Genomic DNA, 21,718 nt, shown 5'->3' on the forward strand with positions numbered 1-21,718 from the left:
AGGTTCAAGGACTGACCCTGGCCGTCCTAAATTGAAGTAGACGGCAGGCAAGAATAGATGTTATTTCAAAATACTTGGAGACCCTGACATTCGGTTCCAATTCCGATATCGTTTGTGTTTACATCTCCTTGTTCCACAAATCACACCTTTCGCATGCAGAAGAAATTAGCCTGAGGAGTCTAAAACCATTAAGAAAAGAATGGTATGTTATCTCCCCCGGAATTGCCCATACTAACTAAACCTCATTATTTCTGATTCTGATTTAGGGTCCTCTATTAATAGGTAGCACCCCTAACTTTAAAAAAGTGTAAATGCCACAAAAGGATTGATTTTCATTAAACAAATGATCTTATCCAAAAAAACCTGTCTTCCTATCTTATTTATGTAGTTACTCAGCAAATATTTGTAGAATGCATGAGCAGCCCCTCCATGTTACAGCAAGACACTCTCCTCACACAGAAACTCCTACAGTTCGACCCACCAGCCCCTGCTGCATAAACCCAATGACCTTACTATCATCGGTTATAAAATTAGAGAAATAATCATCTCAAAAAGTGAGGCTTTCAGTATGGCTGTGGTACAAATATTTGAAAGGCATAGAGTAAGGGATTTCTTAAAATAATAGGTTTTACTTTTTTTTATACCATGGAAATATTAAGTGTCTGACAATCGTCTCTCTACTGTGTCAACGTCATTGATTTAAGAAATATCTTTCACTCACTCTACTTTTCATTCCCTATTCACAAAAGAGAATTTCCTAGGCCCCAGTGGTCTACAAGTTCTGCTCTTTTATTTGCAGGCCTTAAAATTCGGGGAGCCTACATGAGTAATGAGATGAGGAGAAATGGTGCAGAAAGTTGTTGGGAAGCTTTTTGTTGGTGAATTTATTATGCATATTTTAAAGTTGACCTTTTAATCCAAGTTTTTATTCAATTCCATTGCAAGGGGTTGAGCAACATGGTCAGTTTGAATATGTGTATGCCAGTGGCACTGAACAATGATTTTATGAGGAAGAAGTCACAGATTATCACGAAGAAGCCAATACATTCTTTTAAAGGCTAAATGGGGGCGGGGGGGGTAGGATAGAGATTTTTTTTTTTTTTTAAGGAAGAGAGTATGTTTTCCAACAAAAAGAAAAACGTGCTCTCAGTTTTAAGTGGACACACAACTCATTTTCATAATTTCTTTTCTAAATGAGATGTTGCTAGTGGCTGTGCGTCTGCGTGGATACCTAAATGGCGTTAGTCACCCTCCTGCCACCGTTCCTCATTCCTGTCTTCAGGAACAAATAGCTTTGCACAAGTTGCTCTAAGGTTAACCTTTCTCCTGGGCGGGTGTGTGATTTCTAAGAGCCGAAGCTCCGGAGCACAAAAATCAAGGAAATGATATTAGAGTCAAAAGGGACGAGATGAATGGATTGACTACAAATTCAGAGTAACCGAAGCCCCACGTTACTGTCGTTTCCATTTATTCATATCTGGTCTTCTCGAAACATTCCATACGCCAGGACCCTTCGTAGACTCCGTGGGAGGCACACTTCATCTTAACATGAAGAAGAACCTCCCGACAGTTCCGCCATCCGACAACCACAGCATGCACCCCCCTTTCCCTCTGGCCCGGGCGAGCACCCCGGGGGTTCCGTCCAAGGCTGAACAAACACTCGCGGGGGCCCAGCCTCTAAATTAACTTGCAAGATCCCTGCCGGGTCAACTCCCCGGGAGACCCGGTGTGGCCCCGCGTGAAGTCTGAGGGAGGGGATGCATCTGCTTTCTAGATCGTGCTGCGTACCAAAGGCATCAAGAGCCACCTGGACTTCGTGTTTCTTACAAACGTACTCTTGGGGCCTTGTTGAAAATTGACAGCAACTGCCGGGCTCGATGAGAGGTCCCAGGTCCCTGGTCCCAGGAGACGAGCCCAACCCTGTGCCAGGTCCGTGTAATAACGAGTTAGCTTCAATCAAGCAGAAAATCCAGTTAAGCGGGAGCTTCCACGTTGTCGTCCCGCCGTCCCCGAGCGCAAACCTGAGCGGCTCCCGCGGGGCCCACGGCAGCAGGTGGCCTCGTCTGCCCCGGGCAGGAGCGGGCCGGGCCGGGCAGGGCCAACGCACGCGGCGCGCACCAACAGTCTGACCGCAGCTACATAAATATTAGACGTTACTACAGGAGAACAGATGTACTTTTTTTTTACCATGGCTAGCTCTGAATAATCAAAGTGCGGGTGACTTTTTCTTCTATCTACTTCTGTCTTTTTTCTACGCTTTTAAAGAAAATAAGCAGCATGGTTTTTTTTTTGTTGTGTTTTTTTTTTTTTTAAGCAGCATGTTCAATGGCATTTTATTTTTTGAAATAGGATTGTATTACTCAATTTAAAGTCTTTATAGGTAAGGAAAAAATAAATCGTCACATTTTAATAAAAAACACTTTCTAGGGGCGCCTGGGGGGCTCAGTGGTTGAGCTGCTGCGTTCGGCCCAGGGCGTGACCCCGGGGCCCAGGGATCGAGTCCGCGTTGGGCTCCCTGCATGGAGCCTGCTCTTCCCTATGCCCCCCCCCCCCCCTCTCTCTCTGTGTGTCTCATGAATAAATAGAATCTTTAAGGAAAAAAGAAAAAGCACTTGCTGACACTGCAAAGGCATCTGCCCAAGCAGACAGGCCCCAGGGAGCCGCAGTCAGATCCTCAAAGGCTCAGCAGACGGGGGCGCAGGGGCAGGTGGCGGCCGCGCGGACCCCAGTGCTCTGACCCAGTCAGAGTTTCTCAGACACTGAGACAAGCACCTGGGCCACTCTTCAAGAACACACACTTTTTCTCTCTCTTGCAAATGAAATGTCAGCTTTCCATTCAATCGGATATTTCCTCAACCAACGTCTTGGAGCACCTCCCCCTTGAATCCATCTTGGTGCTCACGGCCACCCCATCCGAACCCCTCAACCCTCTCCCCGGGCTCACCCGCGGAGCCAAAGCCCCGTGGAACCCCAAACGCCTGGCTCCCGTCCGCCTGCAAACAGCCAGCGGGAGACACACAAGCATCGGGACTGGCCTCACGTTAAAGAGGGCGAGCAGACACGGCAGAGGGGGCGCAGGGGGACAGCACCCCGAGCGGGGGCCCCGCCACAGCGGGCGCAGAGCCGACACGGGGCTCCATCCCACGGCCCCGAGAGCATGACCTGAGCTGACACCAAGAGCCAGATGCTCGCACGACCGCACACCCGGGCCCCTCTGATCTGCCCTGGTACCTGCGGCCTCAGACAGCATCTGCGGGGAGCCCCACACCTCGGCTCGGAGACCCAGGACCCTTCGCCCCCAGCGCGTCCACCACTAGCCCGGGTGCGCCCCCCAGAGCCAGCCCCCACGACCCCCGTCCCCATCCCTGGGCGCTCAGCCCCAGTCCCCGAGGCCCTCCTTTCTCCTCTTCCCCTCCCTGTCGGTCGGCAGCCCTAAGATGTATTTAGGATCTGACCATTGTCGCCACCTCTGCCCTTACCGTCCCAGCCCGAGCCGCGACTCTGTCATCGGAGCCACTGCCACTGCCCGCAGCGGCCCCCACTCCTACTGCGGCCCCCTCCTGACTCCCGGCACAGTGGCCGCGGCCGGTCATTCCGCTTCTCCACGCAAAGCCCTGCAGTGGCTCCGGAGTCCCCAGGGCGATCGCACCACCAACCTCTACCCGCCCCCGCACCCGCTCCCCACGATGCCGCAGACACACGCAGGCCCGCCGCCGCCCGGGCTGCTCCTGTGCAGATGCCCACGTGGCCGCCGCCACCCACCTGGAGCGGGCCACTGAGTAAAGAGCTCTGCCGGCCACCCCAGCCCAGCCCAGCCCACCCCATCCCGGGCGCTTTGAGTCCCCGCTACTTTGCTTTAAATCCTTTTCCCCCCAGTCGATGGCCTCCTGGCCTCCCCGTGATCCTTATTCACTGTGCCCCCCCCCCCCCGAGCAGCACCCGGCGCGCACCTGCCGAGGACTCCGCACCGGCCCCCTGGCAGCTGGACGAGGGCAGGCCGGCAGGTGCACGGCCCCCAGAGCCCACAGCCTAGCTCTACGGAGGCTTCCTGGAGACGCCGGGTCTCTACACTCCTCCAGGGTCGGGGAAGCGTCAGGAAGATCGGCAGCTGCCTCCGGCCCAGCACGGGGCGCACTCTGACCGGGCCACCGGACGCTGGCGGCTGGGGCAGGCGACACAACCCGGGCTGTGTGGCCCTTAGGAGGCTGCCGACCGGGCCCGAGCGTCCCCCAGGCCAGGACACAAGAAGGGGATCGGCCCCGACGACGCCTGGATGCGCCGATGCCCAAAATGAAGCACCTAAGACGCCCCGTCATCCCGGCCGTCCCGTGGCTACTCCCCTACATGGCGAGACGCGCTGGGCAAGAAGGGCCCCCCCCCACCCAAGAATATTCTCGGCCGCGGTAATCGAGCCTTCTGCCTTATTCAATAATTAGCTGGACTGAAACCCTTCTGCACCCATTTTCCTGTACTTCTGGCAGCAAATAGATAACCTCGGGCGACGTTTAATTAGCACTTTTTAAGAATGGTTTGCTAAATTAGTCAACTATGAAATAACCTCACCCAAATGATTAGGTTCAAATTGCATTTGAAATCCATCACCTGTTTTGACCGTAGGAACATCCCGTCACTCCAGGATGGTTAACCACAACGTGCGTCAGTCCGTTTTATTATTTTTTTTTAAGATTTTATTTATTTATTCGAGAGAGAGACACAGGCAGAGGGAGAAGCAGGCTCCCTGCAGGGAGCCCGACGTGGGACTCGATCCCGGGACTCCAGAACCGCTGAGCCACCCGGGGTCCCGGTCAGTCCGTTTTAACACGCGCGGAGCAGAGTGTCAAGCCCGCCCCGCTGGCCCGTCGCCGCGCTGCTGTTTCGAGGGCCCTGCCGGCCACTCGGGGTTGACGTTTCTATTCCCAGAAGCAGCTCTGGCTCCGTCCTTAGCCCAGTGGAGACGCTATTTCAAGATACGCCTCCTGTGACCAGGTCCGTCAGTGGCCACCCGGCGGGACGAAGGCCGGGCCCGCCGCAGGGGGGACGTGCTGGTGGCTGCGCCTACCGGCTTGACAGCTGTGCCGATGCCAGTCTCACGCCCCGACACCCAAGCCGGGCCCCCGAAGCACCTCTTACTCAGCAAGCGGGTTCTCCTAATTCTCTCAAGAAGACTCGGAATCGGGAAGTTTTACCTGCAACTCACGGGTGTGCACGGGGAGCAGCAGGAGGCGTCCACAGCTCAGCCAAGGTTAGTGGGGGCCAGAGGGCCCTCGGGGCTCCGGACCGCACGGCAGCTGCCCCCACCCTGTGCCCATCGGCTCCGGCCACCAAATCCCCGGGCACTGGCCTTGCCCCTGGGGCTGAGCAAGGGGGACACAGGCGATCTCCCTGGGGAGGGGGGCCAAGGAATCGGGGAAGGCGGCTCAGCGTGACCCGATATATTATTGTATCAATCGTCCTCAAAATCCAAGTGCCTTCCTTGTGCCCTGAATGGTTCCAGAACTCAAAGGCAAATAGGTCATACTCCTGTGGCGTGACCCCGACTTGAGGACAGTGTCTCGGGCGCCCAGCACCGCTTCAGCTGGTCTTGCCCATTCTCCGTGCTGCCTTGCTCGTGCTCCTCACGTACAGGGCAGTCACCCCGTAGAGGAAAAGGAGACTTCTTTCCTGCTCTCATTTGCTCCATGAGATCTGCTCTACGACCCGTGGGTGGCTGCTAGGAGAGGTCACATCTGGCCGGAATTGACAGGACTGTCCCCTAGCTCCAGCTGGCAGTAAGAAGCCCAGCAGTTCTAGCCTCCAAGTTGTTCTCGGGAGCTAGGTATAAAGTTCGCACAATCCCATGGCAGGAAGGACCCTAGAAGACGCTGGCTCTGGTGCCAGAGACTCACTTGACTACTGAGCAATCCCACTGGGGGCAGACAGGGCCCTACAGACGTGCCCTCAACTCCACAGACATACCATAAGCGCGGTTAGATTCGTGAAACTTTCTAATTCCCTTAAGGCCACTGAGCTATCTCAGGACATTTCCCCAGGCATCCCGACATGCAATTAACTAATGATATAGGCATTTTATTAGCTATTTGTTCAATAATGAAATGACATATTGGAGAACGTCCTCCACCAGGTGGCAGCCAAGCCTTGCTAAAACATAAAACGTGTATATCATGAACACATACACACACGTGTGGACGTACTATAGAGGTATAGATTAGACATATGCTGCAAATACTATAGACACACTGTGTGTGTGTGTGGACTATATACAGACAGTCCCATTTTTATGTTGGCTGAATAGTCAGTAAACTCTTACAACCAGATTTTCAGCTCAGTTCAAGTGCCCGCATATCGTTTGAAGAGTGTCCTGACGATGAAGGACTGAGGCGATGGGGAACTGGCACAAATGTCATCATCGGGATAGAGGGCTTAGGGACGCCCGGGTGGCTCAGCGGTTGAGCACCTGCCTTCAGCCCAGGGTATGATCCTGGAGACCCAGGATCGAGTCCCAAGTCGGGCTCCCTGCATGGAGCCTGCTCCTCCCTCTGCCTGCGTCTCTGCCTCTCTCTTTCCGTGTGTCTCATGAATAAATAAAATCTAAAAAAAAAAAAAAAAAAAAAAAAAAAACCACTTGTAAGGACAGAGGGCTTAAACAGCTGCTCTGGGGGAGCTATTGGCAGTTCAACCTGAATTGGCTTCAGGTCCCTGATAATCTTCATTTAGCCACTCACGTGGTCAGAGAGTGGAGCACGGAGCTAGTTTTAAATACAAGGCTTTTAGTTAAGTCCAGTTCAATAAACCATGCATGGCGAGTCGGCTTTCGTCAGCCAGCGTGCCGGACACTCCTCTGCAAAGGCCTGCATCCTGCCTGTGAGAAGTGCACATCTGCTGGGGACAGAATAGACTCATTCACAGCAAGGGGAATAAAGGCACCGTCCCTTCCCTCCTCAAAAGCAAATCCAGACTAGGCCTCTCCTTTATCCTTCCCCGAGGGCCTGGGGCAAACTGCGGAAACACTGACAGTAAGAAGTCGATATATTTAATCCTTCCAAAAAGCCCTGACATCAGACCAGTAGACAAACCATCCGTGGCTTCAAAGAGGGGAAGATAATAGCCTGTGGCCATATCACTTCTGAGGCTGCCAATTGCTCTCAGAAAGAAAACACATTCATTCATTCATTCATTTATTTATTGAATTTAGTGGTTCTTTCCTTCCCCTGTTACCTCTTTTAACTAAAACTGGCCTGCCCAGCTCCCATCTCCCCGAGTTTTCTCCAGCAATATTGTGGTATGTGTGAGACTGTGTGCGGTTTGGGGGGAATGGGGCACGGGGCTTAATACTCCCACCCTTAATGGAACACGGACATAGATGTCGCCCAGAGACAGCTGGTCCAGACACAGGGAAACAGGACTACGTAGGAACCGAGTGGTGTGAAGCATCCGCTCAACACACATAGTCTCTCTAGTGGGAAGAAACATTTAAAATAGGAAATGGTAAAAAAAATAAATAAATAAAATAAAATAATTTAAAAAATAAAATAGGAATTGGTGAATAACTGAGCAGCACAGCACTGCTTCTTCCTCCACACTCATGCTGTCATCCACCACATTCTTTCCCGGTGTATCTAAATAGGATCTCCAGTCCTTCCCCCTCCACAATACTTGTAGCAACCCCTTCTAATCAGGCAAAGTTAACACAACAGTTGAAAACTATTTCCCAAATCCCACCTGGAGACAACACCTAGAAAACAAGACTCTTGATTCCAGAACTTTCCGATATGGTAGCCACGTATGTGTATCAAGCACCTGAAATATGGTTAGTATGGCTGAGGGACTAAATCTTGATGCTTATTTTAATAATTAAAATTTCATTGACATAGCCACATACAGTGGGTGGCCACTGGATTGGACAGTATAGTTCTAGAACATTTCCATCCACACAGAAAGTTGCACCGGATGGCACCAGTCTAGTCCATAGCAATATCAAAAAGCTTTAAGGATTCACAGAACTCACACCAGAACTTTGTTCATCTTAGCATGGCCTTACAGGAATTTTACAAGTTCTTTACAGATTCCTTTCTTTATTTGTAATAGGGGAGGATAATACTTGAATCAAATTAAATCTGATTCAGGGCTTGTACCTGCCCTGAAGCTGAGAAAGTCTAACTCAGCTATGTTTGGGGCACAAGAAGCTTTGGTACGGTTCAGGGCTGAGATGCTAACTGTCCACACCCACATCATCCATTCAAAGATGGGCAGTGCCACTCCAGGAGGCCTGGGCCTAGAGATCCTTCATGGAACAAGGAGGCCAAGCTCGCAGAGTTTATCTCCCACCCCCCACCCCAGCATCCACACACCACCACCCAACAGAGCTTCATTAACCAACTGAAAGTCGTGTCAATGAGGCGTGGCTCCTCACCATTCACAGATTACAAACACATGTGTGCATACACGCACGCACGCGCGCACACAGACACACATACACAATGAAGGGTGGAGGAACTTACTCATTACAAGTCAGCTACCCCCTGGTTTTGGCTAGTTTGGCCTCTCCACGGCCCTTAATTAAGCTTTCTCCTCCTGTTACCAGATTTCAGTAATTTGAGAAGAAATAATTCCTTTCAACTCTGCTTTAGAGGCAGACCCTCCACCCTACGCCTGGTCTTGAATCTGCATCTCTGTTTGCTGTGTAGAGGCAGTGTTGGTGTGGGGATGGGGAAGTTGGAATTGTCCACAAATCAAAAATACTTCCATTCTTTCAGATTTGTTTTCAGCAGTGACACTAAAATACAGATTAATAGGCTTAATAAAGTATCCTTCCCGGGCAGCCCCGGGTGGCTCAACGGTTTAGCGCCGCCTTCAGCCCAGGCTGTGATCCTGGAGTCCCGGGATCGGGTCCCATGTCGGGCTCCCTGCATGGAGCCTGCTTCTCCCTCTGCCTGTGTCTCTGCCTCTCTCTCTCTCTCTCTCTCATGAATAAATACATAAAATCTTAAAAAAAAAATAAACTATCCTTCCCGATTTATCAGGGATGGCTGGTTTCTAAATAGCAAGGGTACTCACCACGACCAAGCAAGCGACAGCACTACCAATACAACTGATGATACATGTTGCCACTATAACCCCCCTGGTCAGTGCAAAGCCAATAGCTTTAGGACCAAACTGCATCTGGACGTGCCTGGGTCTGTTCCCTTGGGCTTTACCCCCATGGAAATGGTACCCTCTGGAAGATGTTCAATACGAACAACAAAAATAATATGCCGTCTGACGGTTCCTTCCAAATTCAGGCAGGACATCTTACCGCTGACAAGGCAGGGAAGACAATTTTCAAGTGACTTCTCCATTTAGGATGCTCCACCGTTTGTGCGAGGCAGCCTGTTCTCCTGCCCTGTGTCCAGAAGACGAGCACCGACTCTTCCATGGTGTCAGCACCGGCAGGCTCCACAGGGCTCCAGGAACACCAAAGCCAGCTGCTTCCAAGAGGAACTGTGACTAAGCTCTGCCTCACCCCACGGACTTCCTCACGTTACGGGCACAGAGGTCTACTTCATCACCAAAGGCTGTTAGGGGCAGAGCTTGCATTACTCATCTTTGTTCTCCTTTCTCCTTCTCCAGTGCTTGGCCCCGCCTTATTTCCTCTCCTCTCACCACATATTCTTGGAACTCACTCCTTGGGCAAGTCCACATCATTTCATTTGCTCCTTTTATTTTGGAGAGGGAAACCTCCCTGATGCCCCCAGACCTTTTTACTGACACTGGCAAGAACTGGTTTTCGTGGGTCGTGCCCTAGAGCCCTGCCTGATGTTGGCAGGGACCACAGTAGGCCTTCAGTGCTTTGCAGAGCATCTAAGGCAGAGTCGGCATCAATTCACAAGAAGGAGGAATGAGTACTGAATCCTGTACGCAGCAGCAACTGGACCAATGCCCACGTGTCAGCGGAGAAGACCTCTAGGATCAGACTTCTTTTTTTTCTTTGCTACACTAGAAGGATGGAATGCAAACATATCCCCTCACTTTCCGAGCCCTGGTCTGCCCTGTTCTCAAGAAAAGGTAAACGAAGTTTTGATTGCTAATAATTCAGTCTGGGGACAGGTTTGAGGGGAAAAGCAGAGTGGACTGGAGCAGCAGACAACAGGAAGGAGCCTGGTGTGGGACAGAAAGAGCAGTCCTGTGCTGGGGGCACGGGCTGTGTCGGGGGGAAGCGGCGAGACCCCGGGGAGGAGGACAGTGTGCTACTGCTACAGAGGCAGCAGGAAGGCTTCCTTGGCCAAAGATTCCTTTCTCCCCCCGGGAGAGCTCTCGGGCCTATGGAGGAATGCGTAGACAAGGACAAGAGTTTCTTGGTGATGACACATGTGAACTGATGACAGGAAACCAGGTGGGCTGTCCTGTACAAGACCCAGAACCTCTCAAAGCCCTTGCTAGGACTTTCTCGGTAACCTACAGAGATGGGTATTTAGCAGCAAAATCAGAATGGCTTGGAGAGCTTAAAGGTGGCACTCCTCACATATATGAGTGTGTCATCATAGATGCCAACATGCCACAGTTAGTAAATAAGCAGGTAGCCCTCGGTGTAGGTTCTATACTCATTCAGCTTTTGCATGAGCTGTTGGTCACACTGCTAACCTCTTGATCTAATCGGGAAGCGCGAGAGCTGAGATACCGTGTGGCTCTTAACAAGTTGCATCAGACAACGCTACTCCTTGCTCAAGGTCAGGGACAGAGCTCACGTATGCTTCTCTTCTGATGGTTAGCATTCTTTAAAGTCTAAGGTCAAATTTATGGCGTAGAATTGTCCCAGAACAAATGATGCTTTTTCGCCACTCTGCCTCTAATGATTTATTACTACAACCGTCTTCTAACTCGGAGGTCAAAGAATCAAGGAAATTGAGATCTCCCTCTGCAACTTTTAAATTAAAATCTATAAAGAAAATTTCAAGGTGAGAAGAGACAGAAAGCCATAGCAATATATAAAGCACAAGAGAAAGGAAAATTGTATAATACTCTTAATAATAATAATAATAATAAAAAAACTGTCAGCAGAGAAGGAGGCAGCCTCCTTATTCTAACCCCTTGCTTACTGGAGACTGATCCTTCCAGGGTAGTGAATAATGGCAGGATCCTCAGAACAATTTTATACGGATAGCTTCGTGGTATGAAGCAAACTTTTAAACACACAATTAAGCTTGAAAAGAAAGATGTCTAAAGAATACCATAAGGGCTTGGTCATCATCTGCCCAAACAAAGGAGTAAATATTCACGGCAGGTCACGCTCAGCGTGCAGTTTGCAGGACACTCCTCAAGCAGAGCCAGAAGGTCATTCTGATAACTAATGTGACTTGTGGCATGTACCTTAGTGAAGGCCTGTTGGGCTGCGGACACGGAAGCCCCAGCAGAGTTCACTGTTGACTATTATCAGGATTCAGGACAGTTTTGCATCACACACCTGTGGTTTACAGGGCACTCTCATGCCAACCGGGCAGCACCTGTGCTTTTCCAGGCATCTCATGCTGTATCACCCAGAGCAGGACGCAGAACCCAACTTCTGGAAGTACGGCCAAATCTCAAGGGAGTGAATGCCGAACGCAGTTTCCCTCTACCCCCCTGATGCTATCAACACAGGTACCTATGAGAAGTTCTATGATAGCGATGGTGGGACAGAGAGATAAAAAAAAAAAAAAAAAAAAAAAGCCAATAATGGAGAAAGACAGCTTGAAACAGTGCAACAGTGAAAGCATATTGTTTTGAACAAAAGAAAGGGAAAATTTGGCAGATATGACAAAGAAAAGAGTTGGTAAGAGTTTGTAACAGATGAGAACCCTGTTTCTCAAAGAGAACAGCCATTACTAGTATCAAAATAATTAAATGTACCATCTGCTAAAACTTGAAGATCCCTGGACCCTACTCCAGAGGCAAAACATCAGAATTGTGGAGGTGGAGTGAATCGAGGGTGCATTTTAGCTCGTTTCCCAAGGGATCCTTGAAACAAAGAGATAGTGTGAGAAGGGGAAGGAAGATGACGGGCCCAGCCTATGTCAGCTTGGAGGGCCATGGAGCATCCAAGAGGAAGGCTCTGAATGCAACTGAAAAGACAGGACACCAAAGGGGAGACAGGACAGAACCAGAGTCATGGATCTGGGATGAATCTGAGTCTCCTGGTAAAACACAGGCAGGCAATGATACTTGAAAAGGGACTTTATATACAGTCATATTCAGCCACCAAATAACTGCCTATTTCGGAAGAAATATCTTACTTGTAGATATTGGTACAAGCAGGGCCTCATTTCTCCACATGGGAGCCCAGAAGCCCGTTAACTGCCAGCCCCGACCCTCTAGTGGCAGGAGTGTAAGGATGCAAGACCAGGTCAATTAGATGCTTCTGCTCAGGACTTTGAGTCCTAGAGGAGTAACTCAAAGACACAGAAAGAGTTACGAAATGATTCAGAGCAATGGCCTCCCAAGTGTCAAAACACCCATGGAGATGCCAAATCCAGATTCTTCTTCAAGGGGTGGGAACTTAACTCCTGCAAAGCCATTTTCCAAGTAAGACTTTTCAGTCTCTCCCTCCCCCACCCCGAATCTATGAGCTATCCAAATATTTTTCAATAAGTTCATGTTTTGCCTACATTTTTGAGATTTGGAACACTAGAGGTCAAAAATAAACCCATGACAAACTTCTCCAGCTACTGGAGAGAAAGAAATACAGCCAGGAGACGGAGAAAGTACGCTCAGAAAGCAGAGGGTCAAAGAACTGCTTGAGATAAGGATTCAGGAGAACATAATTCTGGAGAAATTAAGAGTCTGCTGAAGAGAGAGAAGAAAATGATGTGGGAAGGTTGGCCATTTCCCTCTCTGCCTCTCAGACTGCTTTGATAGTATTCCTACTTTAAGAACCAGCTCGAAAAAAAAAATAAAAAAAAATAAAAAAAATAAATAAGAACCAGCTCGTTATAATGATTGTCCCCCTAGCAGACTCTGGTGCCACCAGAGTAAGAACCTTGGCCTATTCCCTGCATCCACAGGGCATCCCCCAGTGCTGTCCACAGCGGGCACCCCAGAAATATGAGGGAGGTGGAAGAAAGGAAAGACTGAACCTTGGAGAATTTAGAATACGTGGAATCCTAGTACCCGTGGTCCTCCTGCGACACAAAGCCAGCCCCCTTGTGGTCCCTCCTCCTCCCTGGCCGGAACTCCCACCTCAGCCTCTCCCCAGCTGGGTGGTTTCCCTGCTGGCTCCTTTCAAAGGCACCCCCTCCTTGCCTTTCTCCTCCCTACCAGAATCTTCACTGTCCCTTACCCTTTTAAGAAAGGCAGGAAAGGTCTCTGATTTCAAGCAGCTTTCTTTGGCTCTCTGTCCTGCAAAAATTCCAGACTCCAGGGAAGGAGAAGGGCTTACTCACGTGTCTGATGTGTGAAAGAGGAAAAAGTATGATGAACAAAACACAGATTACTATCCCCAAAAGTGATCTTCCAACATCTCTTTCCTACCTACTTCCACGAGAATCTGAGCGCCACTGAGAACCCAGGGTCGTCTTCATTTGTGCCGGTGTGCAACCTCAACATCAGGCTTCGTCCAGAGAATGTGCTAAATACACGTAACAATTACACGCGCTCCAGCGGAAGAGAAGATATTGATGGAGACAAAGGGGTTATTAGGGATCCAAATAGGTGGGCAGAATTCTAGGGGAAAATAGAAGAATCAGATGAGCTACACCGTGGGAGAGATTATATCTGGAACTATGAGACTCCTCTCAGACAGCAGGGAGAGGCCAGAGGGTACAAGGAAGGCCGCCTCTTTCTGGTGAGAAGAGTGAACGCACAAAACTTCATTGTTAACAAAACGTGTCTGTTACCTGTCACCTGTTCCCATTCCACCATGTGGGCTAGTTATTGGGGCAGCAGATAACCTGTCCTCTTTCTTCTGAGATCTCCAGGTCACAGCCTGACAGACTGACTACAGTACAGCACCCAGCGATCCTGGAGTTGGCGCCCAAAGCCATGATCCTACAGAACTTTGAGACTGTCTCTAGAAATTGGGAAGAAGGAAGCAGATAGAGACCTGGTGACCAGAAGAGCAGGCTACATGAGACCTGACAGTGCTCCCATAAAGAGGCCATTCCCCACCCCACCCCCACTTCCCACTGCCCTTGTAATTCATGGGGGTCAGACACTTGCACAGGACAACATGGGGCACAAAGGTTGGGGTGAGGGAGCTGAAAAGTCCTCACTTCCACTGGCAGGTCTGAGGAACAGGATGCGCTTCCCAGGTTATGGGACAACGAGGGGGTACCTTCCTTCCCCGAGCATGTGGAGCAGAATGCCCAATGCACTGACCAGTGCTGGACATGTAGTAGGAGCGACAACTAAACCTTCTTATTTCTAAGCCCTGGGATTCCCAGGTCTTTATTTTTTATTGTTATTTTGCAGCATAAGCGATCCTATCCTGACCTGTCCCACCCACTCTGCGATCCTCCCACCACCACCACCATGCCCCAGTAAGGTCTGTACTGTACACATCTTCCGGGGATGGCCCTTTCTGTATAAACACTCTTCATTCGTCTCCAACCTGCCTAAAGAAGTTGCAAAACAACACTGCAGTCATTCTAAGTCACTATCTACCACGCACTTGTCACTCCTCTAGAAAAATTCTCCCAGTGGCTTGAGGGAGAAATTTAAGCTACATTTGGCAAGAGAACGTTGGGGAAAATTCATAGAGCCCCTCAGGTTTTAGGACCAGGGATCCAGAAGACTCACCTTTTCAAATGTATAAACTTTCTTCGGATAAACAAGGTGCCCAGTTCACCCCTGTTGAATAGGAATTTGGGTATTTGTAAGTGTATAATCCCACTAATCCTTTGGTCTCCTAGAATCCCCACACCTCGACCATTTTCTCCCATGACCAGAAAGGCCAGTCTCGCTCCGTGGGTGTCAAATCTCCCAAGTGTTCTGGGCCCTGTCACACCAGGTCTTTGCGGTTTGAATAATTAGGATTTGCTATAAGTCATATAGAGCCCTATATTTGAGATGGGAGATTAAAATGGGACATACTCATTGGTTCTGGGCATCTCAGACACTGGTTCTCTGATGTCCCGAAATCTAAAATTCCTTTAGAGTTGCATTTGACTATTTGCTTTTCCCCAAAGCAGCTCGGTTTTCCAATGCTAAGCATTTAGAATCTAAGAATGCTGAAGTTATATCGACTTTGTGAATGAAGAATGTGAATAAAGGTCATCTTTGGATGTGCAAATATTATTTTAAGTATTGAGAGAAGGGAGAAATGAAAGGGGTCATCTGTGGAAAAGGGGGTCAGGCATGCGAGGGCCGTGCTCAGGAGGCAAGGGGCCCAGCAGGGTGTGGAGGGACAGCTGACGTATTCAGATACATGGGGGCACATGGGTGGGCGTTCACAGGGGAGGACAGCTAGTTCTCCACTGTTCACCCCATGAGGAGCAGGAAGGCCACTGCGGGAGGCAGTTTCTATAGACTGTTTCATTGGATCTTCCCAGTAACCGAGAGGAGACTGATATTGTTATCTAGGTTTTACACCAAAAAACCTGAGACTTGGATGAATTTATAAAGCTAAATTGCAAAGCAAAACCAAGGCTTCTCTACTCCATAGCCAAGTTCTTTCCTTTGCCATTTGATAAATTCTACCTGTTGAGAGTCCCAGACTTGTAACCTCATTCCCTTCCGTCTACCAGTAGGGAGCCCATGTTGTAGCCTTACCCCAAGCTAAATCAGATGTATCCCCTCAATATTCTACATGGGATAAATCACAGTTATCACACCTATCATGCTTAGGAGAAGTCAAAAGTGAATGCTGAGTTTCACCAAAACTGTTTTCAACCAGGTGAAGTTGTTAAACAACCACAAGCTTTCAGCAAACCACTATGCTAAGATAATAAAAGATGCAATTGTGAGTGATCTCAAATGTCAGACTTCATGGGGACTGAACTATATAGACTCTTTTCTGACCAATGAACTTGCTTAAGCCAATATAGACTTAGAGACTCATCCCATTCCATTCAGAAAGGAAGATTTCAATCATTACTTAGCATAACCACCTTGATACCCCTATTCCAGCGGATAAAGCCCCATAACCCCTACTTTCACACTCCATCCCTATTAACTACTTAGTGAATTTCTTCAGTAGTGGACCTTCCCTTGCCTGGCAAGCAAAATAATAAACTCATGTTTTAGGTTCTTTTTCTCTTTTATAGTCTGGTAGGCTTTGTTTTATTTGGTGACACATATTATTACCTTTCTCCATCCTGATTATGGAGAAAGGCATCCAAAATGTCTGCCCTTTCCTAAATTGTCGGCTTTCAAGAACAGTCAAGAATTTTGAATCTCTGGTATACGTATCCAAGGTAATTCGGGGAATATGTGAGTCATACATCTCTAAGATACTGACCTTCCATCAAGCCAGAAGTATCCTGATTCCAGTGATCTCTTAGAGTTGAAGCTGATGCTCTGAAAGTGATTGTATTATATTAACTCCAGGGAACTCCTAAGGAAAACTTATTCCTGCACTTCTCACAGAAATCACTCACAGAACTCCACCATCTGTGTGTGTGGGGGGGGGAGAGAGAGGGAGAGAAGGAGAGAGAGGGAGAGAGAAGGAGAGGGAGAGAGGGGGAGAGACAGAGAGAGAGGGGGAGAGAGAGGGAGAGGAAGAGAGGGAGAGAGAGGGAGAGGAAGAGAGGGAGAGGGGGGAGAGGGAGAGAGAGGGGGAAAGAGGGAGAGGAAGGGGGGGGAGAGAGGGGGGGAAGAGGAGGGGGAGAGGGAGAGATTGGCTATGAATTATTTTAATGGTATAATAATACTCTAGAAGGGTACCAGCACCTGCTCAGCATCCTCACTGATAAACATAATTTGGAACACCTGCTAGCCAGCGGCAGCTATTTCAGCCCAAGTTTTATGTAGTTTGTTTTAGTTATCATTCCCAAGTTTCTCAAATAAGCAAGCCAATAACTATCTTCAGAAACCAAGATTATACACTGTGACAAGATGTTCATTTGCCAAGTAAACATTTGCCAAGAACCCACTATGAGTAAGGTACTGGGCTAGATTGAGAAATGAAAATCTGCACAAGATGTAGAGGTTATTACCCTCCAGGGGTTTAAAAGACTTCAGTCAGGTGTAAAAAGCAAGATAAGAATCTCTGTAAGAGTGTTCTAGGTGCCTAATAGAGTCATATTCTGAGTGGTGTAGGAACACAGCAGTAGCAACTAATAGCGACTAGTGGAGGAGTTTACCAGAAAAACTGACAATCAGATTAGGTCTTACAGAACAGCAGGATTTGGTCAGGGGTGGGGGATACACTGGAAGAAGGTCTTCCTAGGCAGAGACAAGAGCATGTCCAATGCACTGAAAATGAAGAAATTTGGATATGATGAAGATCTCACAGACTTTAAAATTAAGTGGGCGAAAACAGTGATGGAGGTTGTCATGAAGTCAGCTTGTAAAGATCTGATTATGCTAAAGTAAGGAGTTTGAAAGTCACAGTGCAGGCAGTCGAGAGCTAAATGAAACTTAAAAAGTAGTTTCTATGTGCTTCCACTTCTAGTCAATAGGGAGTAACAGATATCAGATTTATCATCATCTAAAACAACCAAAAACCATACAAAATATATGCAACAATGATTTTCAGACATTGGACAACATCCAATGCAGGGCAGTCATTCCTGAGAAGAAAAAGAAACAAATGAGCAGAAACTTACAATTATCCCAGCATACTGTCTGGATGAAAAAATCTCACAATTTGAGGATACTACAAATGCACCAAGCCAAGAAGCTATAGGAACCCCGAGTACAAGATCCATAAATAAAACTACAGTAAAAAATAACAACTATAGGAGCACCTGGGTGGCTAAATTGGTTAAGCATCTGCCTTTGGTTCAGTTCATGATCCCAGGGTCCTGGGCTCGAGCCCCAAGTCAAGCACCCTGCTCAACAGGGAGCCTCCTTCTCCCTCTCCCTCTGCCCCTCCCCACTGCTTGTACACACACACACACACACTCTCTCTCTCAAATGAATAAATAAAAATAAGAAATAACAATAATAGGAAATAATAATACCAGAGAAATATAAAAGATTATAAAAGAATACTATGAAAAATTATATGCCTACAAGTTAGACAACCTAGATGAATAAATTCCTAGAAACATATAAGCTTCCAGTTCAGAAAATTTGAACAGACTATCAATTAAGTTGAGTCAGTAATCAAAAAAAGAACTGGCAATAAATAAAGTCCAGAACCAGATGACTTCACAGGTGAATTCTACGAAACATTTAAAGAAGAGTTAATACCCATTCTTCTCAAACTATTCCAAAAAGTTGAAAAGGAAAGCTTCCAGATTTATTCTATGAGATCAACATTACTCTGATACAAAAAAAAAGAAAAGAAAAAAAAGAAAGAAAGAAAAAAAGGAAAAAAGAAAAGAAAACCACAGGCCAATATCTTTGATGAACATAGATGTGAAACACCTCAACAAAATATTCACAGAATCCAACAATACATTTTAAAAAATCATTCACCATGATCAAGTGGGATTTATTCCTGGGACACAAGGGTGGTTTATTATTCACAGATCAAGCAAGGTGCCACATCACACTAACAAGAGAAAGGGCAAAAAAATCACATGATCATCTCAATAGATGCAGAAAAAGCATTTGACAAAGTTCACCATTCCTTCATGACAAAAATTCTCAACAGAGTTAGAGGGAACATACCTCAATATGATAAAGACCATATATAAAAAAACACAGGTAACATCATACTCAGTGGTGAAAACTCAGAGCTTTTCCTCTAAGATCAGGAAAAAGACAAAGATGTCCTCTCTCACCACTTTTTTTCTACATAGTACTGGGAGTCCTAACCACAGAAATCAGACAATAAAAAGAAATAAAAGGCATCCAAATTGGTAAGGAAGAAGCAAAATTCTACTGAATAGGAGAAGCTATTTGCAAATGATAGGTCTGATAACTGATTAATATCTAAAATATATAGAGAATGTATATAAGTCAATACCAAAAATTAAAAATTAAAAAGTGGGCAGAGGGCATGAACAAACATTTCTCCCAAGACAGCATACAGATGGCCAACAGACACATGAAAAGACACCCAACATCACTCATCATCAGGAAAATGCAAATTAAAATCACAATGAGATATTATCTCACACGTGTCAGAATGGCTAAAATAAAAAACACAAGAAATAACAAACGGTGGTGAGGATGTGGAGGAAAAGGAACCCTCACGCACTACTGGTGGGAATGCAAGTTGGCAAAGCCACTGTGGAAAATAGTATGGAGGTTCCTCCTCAAAAAACAAAAAAACAATTACCATATTAACCAGTAATTCCACTATCAAGTACTTACCCACATATGAAAACATAATTCAAAAAGATATATGCACCCTTCTGTTTGCTGAAGCATTTACATTAGCCAAGACATGGAAGAAACTTAAGTGTCTAATGATAGATGAATGGATGAAGATGATGTGATACACACACACACACACACACTGAAATATTACTGAGCCATAAAAGATAGTAAGATCTTGTCATATGTAACAACATGGATGGGCCTAGAGGGTAAAATGCTAAAGTGAAATAAGTCAGACAGAGAAAGACAAATATAATATGATTTCACTTACATGTGGAAGGAACAAAGGAAAAACAGAAAAACAAAAAGACTCTTAAGTACGAAAACAAACTGGTGCTTGCCAGTTCTTTTCCATGTAACAGATGAGAGATGAATGAGAGAGGAGTGAAAGAGACAAAGGGCATCAAGAGTACACATCTTGGGGGAGGGGGGTGCGCCTGGGTGACTCAGTCAGTAAAGTGTCTTCCTTTGGCTTGGTTAATGATCCTGGAGTCCCAGGATTGAACCTCACATCGGGCTCCCTGCTCAGGAGGGAGTTTGCTTCTCCCTCTGCCCCTCATCCCACTTGTGCTTTTTCTCTAATAAATAAATATTTTTTTAAAAAAGAGTACACATCTTGGTGAATACTAATATACAGAATTGCTGAATCATTATATTGCACACATAAATCTATTATAACAGTGTCAGTTAATTATATTTCAATTTTTAAAAAGGAAAAAAAGGGGAACGCTGGGTGGCTCAGCAGTTTGATGCCTGCCTTTGGCCCAGGGTGCGATCATGGAGTCCTGGGATCGAGTCCCATGTCGGGCTCCCAGCATGGAGCCTGCTTCTCCCTCCTCCTGTGTCTCTGCCTTTTTCTCTCTGTGTCTATCATAAATAAAAATAGATAAATAAATCTTAAAAAAAGGAAAAAAGACACTAAGGTACACTGTAATCAAGCTATTTAAAACCAGTGATCAAGCGAAAATCTTAAGATCAACTGTAGTCAAAAAAGTGACATGTGCATAAGAACAAAGCTATGACTTCTGGCAGACTTCTCTTCAGGAACAATGCAAGACAGAAGATAGTAGTCCAACATCTTTGAAGTACTAAAAGAAAGAAAAAACTGTCAGCCTAGAATTCTATACCCAGTTTTCAAAAATGAAGGCAAAATTAAGACCACTCAGCATATAAACACTGATAAGTTCATTACCAGATTTTATCACAAGAATTGTTGAAGGGATTTCTTCAATATGGAAAATAATACCAGATGGAAATCTAGATTTCTAAAGCAATGAACATTTACAAATGACAAATCTGTAAGTAAATATGAAATACTATTTTTTCTTATTTTAAAAGAATAACTGCCCAAAGCAAAAATAATGCAATGTATTATGGGGTATATATCATATGTAGAAGGAAAATATGTGACAGCAATAGCACAAAGGAGAAGGGGAGGCATAGAAGCACACTATTGTAAGGTTCTTATATTTCACTGAAGTGATATAATGTCATTTGAAGTCACACTGTTATAAGTTAAACATGTATCCTATAAGTCCCAAAGCAACCACTAAAAAAGTCAATGAAAATTTAAAAATTAATATTACTACTAATAAGCCAACATGAGATAAAATTGGATCATAAAATACTTATTTGAAAATAAGACATAAAAAGAGGAAAAGAGAAACCAAGAACAAATATGATGAATAGAAAACAAAAAGCAAGAGGATAGATTTAAACCCAACCATAGCAATGATCAGATTATATGTAAATTGTCTAAATATCTTAAACAAAAGGCAGAGATCGTCAGATGGCATTTAAAAAGCAAATTCTTTTGCATATATATATATATATATATATATGCGCAAACCTATATGCCACCTAAAAGAAACCTACTTTATTTTTAAAATTTCTTTTAAAGGACAAACATTGGGAGGGGAGGGGCAAGTTGGCAGAAGAGTAGGGTCCCCAAGTCACCTGTCCCCACCAAATTACCTAGAAAACCTTCAAATTTTCCTGAAAATCTATGAATTCGGCCTGAGAATTAAAGAGAGACCAGCTGGAACGCTACAGTGAGAAGAGTTCGGCTTCCAAGGTAGGAAGACGGGGAAACAGAAATAAAGACACAAAAGGCCTCCAAGGGGGAGGGGCCCGCGAGGAGCCGGGCTGAGGCCGGGGCGAGTGTACCCCAGGACAGGAGAGCCCCGTCCCGGAGGACGCAGGAGCTGCACCGACCTTCCCGGGCAGGAAAGGGGCTCGCGGGGAGGTGGAGCAGGACCCAGGAGGGCGGGGATGCCCTGGGGCTCCCGGGGACACTGACAGGCACCTGCGCCCCGGGAGAGGGCGCCGAGCTCCCTAA

At 46.8% G+C, this 21,718-nt stretch overlaps 1 long non-coding RNA gene across 1 annotated transcript; it reads left to right on the forward strand.

Annotated features, from left to right (window-relative positions):
• Positions 1–4,952: 4,952 nt before the first annotated feature.
• On the forward strand, positions 4,953–16,014 carry LOC125752670 (uncharacterized). Its single transcript, XR_007402745.1, has 2 exons — positions 4,953–10,041; positions 13,926–16,014. It is a non-coding gene; the product is annotated as an uncharacterized LOC125752670 (long non-coding RNA).
• The last annotated feature ends 5,704 nt before the right edge of the window (positions 16,015–21,718 follow it).

Source organism: Canis lupus, chromosome 16 (genome assembly GCF_003254725.2).
Source record: "Canis lupus dingo isolate Sandy chromosome 16, ASM325472v2, whole genome shotgun sequence".
NCBI lineage: Eukaryota > Metazoa > Chordata > Mammalia > Carnivora > Canidae > Canis > Canis lupus.